The sequence below is a fragment of the Mytilus californianus genome, unplaced genomic scaffold, assembly GCF_021869535.1.
Source record: "Mytilus californianus isolate M0D057914Y unplaced genomic scaffold, xbMytCali1.0.p SCAF_11, whole genome shotgun sequence".
NCBI lineage: Eukaryota > Metazoa > Mollusca > Bivalvia > Mytilida > Mytilidae > Mytilus > Mytilus californianus.
In genome coordinates, this window is record NW_026262593.1 from 56139635 (window position 1) to 56150054 (window position 10420).

Below are 10420 nucleotides of genomic sequence, written 5' to 3' on the forward strand. Positions count from 1 at the left end.
TTTCTCCTTGGGGAATCTGTTTTGGCTTTGTTAAATTCTAGGTTCTAAAATGCTTGATTTGGGACTTCATATTCATAAAATGGGGCACAAAATAAGCGCTTCTGTATGAGGCAGTCCAGATTTTGTAATTACTAGACTATCACAATCAAGGGAGAACTTTTTTTTTCTCATTTACCGATATACAGTGAACACACGTGCTATTTATACGTGAAGTACAGATTAATACTAACCTCAAACATCACATTGCAAGTGACAGATAAAATGTGTATGTTCGACAACAAAGGAGTATGTTCGGTAAGGGCCATATTTGGCCCCGATAATTAAGTTCAATATTTCTGGATACAAAAATGTTTACTTGACGAAAAGACGTGTGATAAAGTTAAACAGAACTGTTTTTGTAATAGTTTTATTTTTAAAGCGTTGATTTTTACATCGAAAAAAGAGATTTTGGCGAACATTGACAATATCGTCCGGATATCAACCAAACGCAGGCCTAGGAAACATAGAGCGCAGGCGTCGACAAATGAAATATTCAAGTCAGACATGTTAAATGTCATAACAAACATTATTGTAAAAGATCTTTTTGTCGACGCATGCGCTCTATGTTTTCTGTCAAAAAAATCAATGGAAATTTACCTGTTTTCATTCATTGTTCGTGGAAAATCAAGATTAGTTATATTTGTGACGTCATGAATAGAACGCAAGTACGTAAAATTTTGACAAAAACACATATTTCCTATCTATTGTATTAGCTATGATTCATTGTGATGTTGGTCAATAAAAGCTTATTTTAAATTTTGAATGGAAATAGGGGCCATTGCAGTTTCTTATCGAACTTCTCCTTTGATCACGAAACTGCTCCACACAAAAAGAGTCTAATAGAATGAAGTAAATATACCTGCCACCACAGGAAACGATAAGCTCTGTACACATGCATACACTTTCTATCATATCTATACGCGATTTTTTTTTTTTCATGGAATATATTTAGCATTAGCTTAATCTTGGCATTGAACAGGCCTTCAGCAACTGAGAGTGTTCTCAAAATGTTTGAGGATTTTTTTGTAAGAGGGGAGGGCTCATATTTAACAAAATACACCGAATTATATCCCAAAACAATAAATGTGTAGCGTATGGTATCAATTCAATGAAGGAAATCATTGTGGATAATTTCCTGACGATCCATTTGTCAATTCCATTTATTAGTGAGAAACGTTTCAGGCCAATTTGCGAATAGTAAACAACATTTGATATAGGTTTTGTGGGTAATGTGCTGACAGTGTTTCTGTTTGGGATTTACAGAATAGAGAAAGACGGAAAGAACATCATCAATATACCTTTACAAGAAATAAAATTATCTAGCTTATTTGATCTTCTTGTTTTAACACGTATCTAAAGGAATTCCAACTCATTTAAATTAAAATAAGAAAAGGTCGATCAGGAGAGGTGCACTGCTGGTTCCCATATGAATGTTGACAAACCTGCTGGAAGATTTTTCCTCCAAATTCATCAAATATCTTTAATCTCGATGAAAAATTCCAGCATATAGTTCTCTTGTTTTTTTATACAATATTTTTTTATTGGGGTGGGGTGGGGTGGGGGAGGGTCCTTATATTTAACAAAATACACCGACTTATATCCGAAAACAATAAATGTGCAGCGTATGGTATTTGTTTAATGAAGGAAAGCATTGTGGATTATTTCTTTTTTTTTTCAGTATTTATACGGCTCGGGCTTTCTAACAGTTCTAGAATTATGTTGAATAATGATAAAGACAATACTTTATTGTTTCACTTTTTATAAAAACCACGAAGGAAAATATAAACTCACAAAATATATAAAACCAGAGCCACTATCTAACGACTCATGGGAAACTATGTATACATATTTACATTAAAAAAAGAATTCATTAAGGTCTACATTTTGGTTTTTTTTTTTTTTTTTTCTATGTACATATTTATTTTTATCCAGCAATTTAACCTTTACGTTTTGTTTTGTTTCGAACTGTTGTAGATTTTCATACAAATCGACGTGGCTTAAACGCTAATTCTGAAGATGACTCATAATAAACTAGGATAAAACATGAATGTTTACATCACTGTCAGCTAAACATTTAAGCAGTAGAGCAAACGAGACTATCTTTAAACTATACAAATAAAGCAAACATTTATTTGAAGCAAACCAATTGGCAGATTGCATAATAAAAATACAGAAAATAGTCATGCTTGACTCTTTACAACACATTGCACTTCCACTCTAATATAAACATATTTCATGATAACTGTATGCCGACAGGTCAACAGTAAGTAAAAATACACAAGTACGACTTTCGTTCTTCTAAAGTATATAAAAATGTAAATGAGATCAAAGAGGAACCATCGATAAAATAGTGGGGAAAGGGATCAAAGAGGAAACTTGTTAAAAGGAGAAAACGAACAGGAGATAAAACAAATTGACTTATCTAAGAACTCTCCAAGAAGTACATATAGGTTGCATTTCTGTTAATATATACAATGCAATCTTCCATTTGAACTTCTTTTACGGCTAAACCTGTACCACTTTTACTATTAAGTTTCACCAAAAAATATATCCTAGAATGGAAAGCTCATATGCACTACTATTTTTTTCAAAGGTCAAAATATAGGGCTGTCCGGCATATTTTCGACATTTATATGCCCCGAATTTCTAAGAGTTGAAACTAAAACTAAAATTCTGCACTACCCCTCCCTTCACTTAAGGTCATCCTCAAAATTCAAGGCGGCCGCTATTTATGTTTTTTTTTAAACTGGTAACATTCCCAAGTTATGTCTCTATGAGATGAAACATAGAGATCATATCTGGGAACTAGGACGTAAACAAAATAAAAATTTATGAATATTATATTTCTCCTCAAGAGAGGCGTGGTTTGTGAAACAGCTGTATTTACAAAGTGCAACCTATACTAACATTTATTCAAATAGAAAACTCTTGAAAAACACTTTTTCCAACAACAATAGTTATTTATCAGAATTTTAACCTAAAAGAAATCACTGCATTTGCTTTAACTTTTCTTTTACAGTACATTTTATACCCCACCCCTGTTTCAATTTTTTAAAGAATTTGTAAACAAGACTTAAATTAATGTCAGCTTACCCTATGAGCATGTTTTCTGACATGAAATGCCTAGAACCTGTATGAAACTATTCTAATAACAAATTGAAAGCATTTCAGAATACTATAAATGTAAAGTTTAGTAGTTAATCATTACAACATTCAAGATTATATAAAATATCCATTCATGCCTCTGTCTCCTGTCCACTTACTGTATGCCTATAGATATAAGAAGATGTGCTATGAGTGCCAATGAGACAACTCTCCATCCAAGTCACAATCTGTAAAAGTAAACCATTACAAAAATGTATAAGTCAAAGTAAGGCCTTCAACACAGAGCCTTGGCTCACACCGAGCAGCAAGCTATAAAGGGCCCCAAAAATGACTAGTGTAAAACCATTCAAACAGGAAAACCAACGATCTAATCTATATAAAAAACGAGAAACGAGACACACTTATGAACCACATCAACAACCGACAACCACTGAACATCAGGTTCCTGACTTAGGACAGGTGCAAACAAATGCAGCGGGTTTAAACGTTTTAATAGGCGCCAACCTTTACTCTACCGGAAACAATAGTGTAACATCACAACATAGAAAGACACACTATAAAATATCAATTGAAATGGCTGAATTAATCAAAAGACATATTAACAAAAACAAGTGAACATACACTGAATGAATACATTTGATCTATGAAACAATGTAAATACAAAATTAATGAAACAAGAGGGTTAGATGTAAAACATTATCAAAAAGAAAACCATAACCTTGGACAAAATGCCGCCAAATAAAATAACGTACACAGGTAAATAAAAATAATTTTGTTGTAAGGTATACATGAAGTACAGAAATAATTTTTACAAAATAAATAATTTTGTTGTTCCTAGTACGAGAAAGTGAAAATTTATCGTCATACTAAACACTTATCAAAGGTGGTATAACACTGAATAAGTAAACATTTAATAACAAAAATACATTACAAATTGTATCAACAGGTCAAATTAACACGAAAGTACGATTTGAGAGTAATCGGAGTTACTGAAAGCTAGTTAAAAGCCAAAAACAATTAATAATAAAAAATCATGCATCAGAGACTAAAATCAACTAAAACACATCCTAGGGATTTAGTGTTTTAATGTCATGGACAGTCAAAGAAGACATGACTTGTGCAATGCCAAAATAAAAGTATCGACAGGCAGTAAGATAGTTAGGAGTTAACCTGTTAATAGACATGTATAATGTTATTTATAGATAGCGTAATCTCTATATTGAAAATGAACGTGGATGTGTATTTATACATCCAAAAAAAAAACGTTTGAAAGAATAAAAATTTAGATATGTTTTAATCTGCTGATGACAATGTCGATATTTGTGCCAATGTAAACTATATTCAAAGATTTAATTACAACATTGGTAAGATAACCCTTACTAGTAAGTTTGTTTAAAGGTTTTCTACAGGTACAGCCAAACTTACTAATCAAATCTTTGTATCTATGAAAGAATTTAGTAAACGTTTTAAGCAATTTATGGTAACGAAATCTCTGACCTAATAATTTACCAGTGATGCATTGATTACGTTCGTTAAAATCTTTGACATCACTACACACACGGGCATAACGAACGAGTTGGGATATATAAACACCGTATGATGTAGCCAAAGGAACATCGCCGTCTAAAAAGGGAAAATTACCAATAGGGAATGAAAAATCGTCTCTTTTGTCGTAAATTTTAGTATGGAGTTTCCCTTTAAAAATTGAAATTTATAATAAATCTATAAAAGGACAACTACTGCTGTTCATGTTAGATTTGTTTAAAGTAAGGTCCTTTGGGTATATTTCGATAGCATATTCAGAGAACTCTGGATTATTTAACGAAAAAATATTATCAAGATAACGGTAGGTATTGTTGAATGTATCAACCAAATGTAACAATGACCTGTCTTTACTGAGTTTGGTCATAAACTGAGATTCATAGCAATACAGGAACAAATCTGCTATTAAAGGGGCGCAATAAGTGCTCATAGATATACCTACTACCTGTTGATACATTTTATTGCCGAAACGTACATATATGTTGTCCAGGTGAAAATTTAAAGCTTCAATCATATCGTCACATTTCCAAAAAATGTATCTAGCATACTTTCCTTTTTCGTTAAAGAAAAGGCTTTAAACGAGTAACAGTAAATAAATGTGCAATGAGATTTTTCAAAAGACCATTTAATTAAATATAAAAACTTTTTCTTGATAAGATTGTGTGGAAGTGTAGTGTAGAGAGTAGAAAAATCATAACTGTCAACAAAATTAAAAGGACCGTCAAGAGCATGTATTTTATCTAAAACCTCTGATGAATTTTTAACACTCCAAATATAATTAAAACCATTATTTTCATAAGCCTTATTACAAAAGTAAATAACAAATTCTTTGATAGTAGGAAGGGAGGTAGTTAGAAGCACTGACAGATAAGTAGTAGAACACTTACTAGATGCGGAGATGAAACGGAATTTAAATGGTTGTTTTTGTAATTTAGGTAGCCAGTACATAGTCGGGACTTTCAAATGTTCGGAAGAGGCTTTTAGCTGGGTAGTGGCAGTGATCTGCTTGTTTACAGTTTGACTCTCTGTGGAGCGTACGGACCTGAATGTAGACAAATTGATGATTTCGTTTTGGAGAACTTCCGTGTAGTATATGCGTCAAACCACCACTACATTATTGTCTGCTTTGTCTGCCGGTACGAACACAAACCGCTTTGCGAGTACTTGGAGTTTATTTTTTATTCTAGAAAAGGGTAAATCATGGACCCTATTATTAATTTCAGAATTGTTTTCAAAATGAGATAAGAATATCAACAGTATTCATAATTTTATTCAAATAACTGTCTAGAGACTTTTTATCAGATTTTTCACGTTTACACCAATTTTTACGACATGTATCTTTATGTATCTTTAAAAGTTCACAATTTCTGCCTCAAATGGTCAGTGAAAAATTCTTCACACAATAATATTATCTCTTACTATATATCTAACATAATTTGGCTAATATTCGACTAGAAGTGTTTAAACAAGGCCATTTCTTCAAAAATTGTATTTATGAAGTTACCAGTCTGATTTATGAATTCACTTAAAGTTTTATAGAACTGACTGCTGGAATCTGTTTTTTTTTTTTTTGCATAAATTGAAGCACAATTGTTGTTTTCTATACAGATGATCTTTACAATAATAAAATCATAGCCTTTACAGGATAACTTATCTGTTTTATGACCCAGTGGTTAGGGATTTTTCTCTGTTTTTGCCCAGGGGCCTTAAATTTGCTAAATAATTCAGCTGTTTCTGTGAATATGGAATATTAAGTACATTTTTAGGAAAGAGCACACTATTGTTAGTTTTATTGAGGTGTTTTTGTATCTCTACCTATGAATGCCACAGTCACAAGAAACCACATTCAGGTGTTACGGGTTACTTTTGGGTTTTCTACAGGACGAAGACACCCCAACAACAAAATTCATTAAGGATCTATGAGTTTCGATGACTGCGATGAGTAAATATAAGCACTGCTTTACAATTTAAATTACAAATGAGCTTTTATTATGTATTTACTTTGCATACAGGGCTTTAGGTAAATTGTGCATATTGTAAACTGTGAATTTATGCTGAGTCATCATAGTAAAGGCCCAGGATTTCTCAATCTTCATGAAATATTCATATAACTTTATATATGAGTTAATTTCATTAAGACTCTAAAGATAAACCAGATTTGGTGAAATTATACATGTTCTCTTTTTCACCCAATATAGGTTGCATTTCTGTTAACGTAGACAATGCAATTTTCCATAGGAACTCCTTCTACGCCTAAACCTGTACCACTTTTACTATGCTGTTTCGCAAACTATTATATCCTAGAATGGAAAGCTCATGTGCACTACTATTTTTTTCAAAGGTCAAAATATAGGGCTGTGCGGCATATTTTCAACAGTTATATTCTGTGAATATTATTTTTTTCCCCAAAAGAGGCGTGTTTTGTGAAACAGCTGTATTTAAAAAGTGCAACCTATAGTATGTTGTTAACTCTGAAAAGGGATGTTTTATAAAAAAAAAACAACAAAACACTCCATATATTATTCATACGGTTGTTATACTCCAGACTGATATAGATTTACCTTTCGTCCTCAAAATTTTATATTTGTATAACTGAGAAATGGTAAAGACGTACGACAAACGCCAACAGAATGACAAGATATCGAACAAGACTGTTATCAATTATAATCTAAAAACCGAACAAAGACTGTTATTAATTATAATCTAAAAACGGAACAAAGACTGTTATCAATTATAATCTAAAAACCGAACAAAGACTGTTATCAATTATAATCTAAAAATGGAACTGTTAATCTATCAGAGTTGTTCTCAGTGCAATAATTTAGAAATTATACACAGGAATCATTTCTAAGGATTTCTCGTTTCCACTTCTGGTTGCTTCTTCTGATCGTCTTCCCGATTGGGGGTTTGTGTTGATCACAAAGCCTCTGCATAAACTGACAATGGCTAACATCCCATTAAAAAAGTACAATAATGTTGCAACACAAACCATCCAGAAAGAAAAATATCTGTTGATGTCTATAACTCTTAAAATATTCGATTCCGATAGCTTATCCATTTTCAGCTCATCAAAGGTATGTTTTGCAGCACCAAACGCTACCAAGCATATCAATAAAACAGGACCTACAATATGAATATATGTATTTTTGTATATTTTAAACAAAAAATCCTGCATACATATGTCTATTTTAACACGACGAAAAGGGAAAATTCCAAATTGATTACAGCTATAAATGATTGTAGGAAAAGGTGATACTCCATTCGAATATATGTTTCGTTGAGATCCGTCATCACACATGGTCTATGACTGCTATAGAATAAGATAACGTTATGGGTTTGTTCTTGGTATGACAATTTGACAAAAAATGCATTATGATATACTTTACTAATTGGGGTTAGTTTAAACAATATTTTATTTGTCAAAAGTGTACAAATTACATTTCTACAATAGAAATACAGGGATTTGCACACAAGAAGAACTTATATAAATCCGTCTCTCTTAATTGTTGTGGACGGCTACAACCGCCATTAAACATGCCTGCAATAGTTATTATATATCTAAATATACATCAAATTTGATAATATTCTATTTGTATCTAGCATACGTGTGCAAATGTTGATAAGCTTATACAAATATTTTTTTTTTTGTATATTGTGACATGTGCTTATAATGTTTATGAAGGCTTACCGATGATGAAATTCTCAAGAATTGACACAAGATGGTAGACACGAACATGGTTCATCTTCCTTATCCAGATGAAATACAGTTTCCAAATCGAAAACGATATTGCACAAACGACGGCCACAGATGCAAATGATCTTGAAACTGTCCACAAATCTAAAAAGGATTAATAAAAAAAATTAAGTTGGTTCTGTGTAAAAGGAATTTTGCTAATTTTAATAATTCTGCGTTGAAACGTTGAAAATGATATACAAATTGTCCAGAAATCTAAAAAGGTTTAAAAGAGATAAATTGATTCTGTTTATACGGGATTATTCTAATTTTTAAAGTTCTAAATTGAAAAGTTGAAAAGGAATTAAGGGATATGCTAAAGATGTTTTGAAAGAAATTTCAAGTTCAACCGTGCAGAGAAGTTAGAATCGAATGAAATACGTCGGAATTGTTTTTACTTCTTTGTTTTATAACTTTTTATCCTGTTGATGCTCACGTTCTGGATACCCGTATTTAGCAGAAGGATGACCATCTTGGTCATTGTATGTCCAATTGTCTAACTTATTTCCTTCCAACTGTATATAGGTTATTTTCATAATTAAAAAAAACTTGAAAATTAGTAGAAAGTATGCATTATTACATTCCCTCATTTCAAAAGAACAGTAAAACTGTTATTGCTTATGGGATCATAAACATTTATATATTTTACTTCTGTTATAAAAGTTAGAAGATGTAGTATGATTGCCAATGAGTCAACTTTTCGCCAGTGACGAAATGACGTAGAAGTTAGAAACTAGAGCTTTGTAAAACTTGAGGTTATTATTGAAAGAAACAACAATTTATCAATTCCTTCATCTTAAGTCGGATCGGATTTAGAATAATGTGTCTGGGTTGGCATATCTTTGTCACTATGGTAGAAAAACTGTTTATTAAATCTAAAGTTTGGATCACTATATTCAAACATATGTCACCATCATATCTAGTTTATTCGTTACTCCTCAATTCAAAAATGGTTATAACGAAAATAGAGACAGAACATACCGCTGCCGATCTCTTGAAACAAACTTAATATCGTATAATGGTCAATGTATAAGAAAAAGCCAATAATAATTGATAAAATCATTACAAAATATATAAGTATAGCTATCAATATATGAACTTACTTTTAGTTCTGTTGACCTTGTTAATTATCATATCTAGTATTTCATTTCTATTTCTTTTGTTGATAATCTTGGTATATATTGAAAATTCTTTCGCCAGCAATGATAGATCAAAACACCCATAATGTTTGAAGCACAACTGCCAAAGACCAATATACTCAAACTCGACCACGTCAAATAGTTCACTGTTAAAGTCAGTTTCCACAGCTATCAAAATCCAAAGTGGCGTTGAAAATCCAAAGACAAGCAAAGAAAGTGCAACCATTGTCAAAACAAAAATAACTTTGTTTGCTCTGGTTAAATTCGTCCATTTTGTCGAGCATGGCATATTTATTTTTACTTATTTTAACTTGCAAAGAACATTACTTGTCTGTAAAATTGCCAAACAAAGGTTTATACATCTGGCGTTGATTAGATTAGTGTATTGTATTTTCGATGAGTTTTCTGTATAAACTTTAAAATATAAGTATCCGTGCCATTGTTTAACAGTGTTTTTCGAATATTACCAGGAAATAAATTTTTATAAAAGATGCCATTATCCAATAAAACTTCAGTATTTTGTGGGGTATTTTTGTATGTGTGTTTTGATTTTATTATTAGGTCTTTCCACTTTTCTGTGGAAAGACCTATTGTATTTGTTCTGATTATTATTAGGTCTTTCCACTTTTCTGTGGAAAGACCTATTGTATTTGTTCTGATTATTATTATTATTATTTTTTTTTTTTCTTCCGCCTAATTTTGTTCTTGCGATAAATATTTGTTTCGCAATATGTCGCTTAGATATTTCTCATATTGTATCGTATAGTTTATGCGCTTTTAAATTTCACCCTGCTAAGCCGAACAATTATCTTTGTAAGAGTTATCTCCCTATTCACTGTTTATCAAGTGTGTGCATCTCCTT

General features: G+C 31.6%; 1 long non-coding RNA gene across 1 annotated transcript; it reads right to left on the reverse strand.

Annotated features, from left to right (window-relative positions):
- Nucleotides 1–7242: 7242 nt before the first annotated feature.
- LOC127720365 (uncharacterized) lies at nucleotides 7243–9924 on the reverse strand. The gene is made up of 3 exons (XR_007990708.1): nucleotides 9523–9924; nucleotides 8375–8524; nucleotides 7243–7809 (listed from the first exon to the last, which is right to left on the reverse strand). It is a non-coding gene; the product is annotated as an uncharacterized LOC127720365 (long non-coding RNA).
- Between the last annotated feature and the right edge of the window lie 496 nt (nucleotides 9925–10420).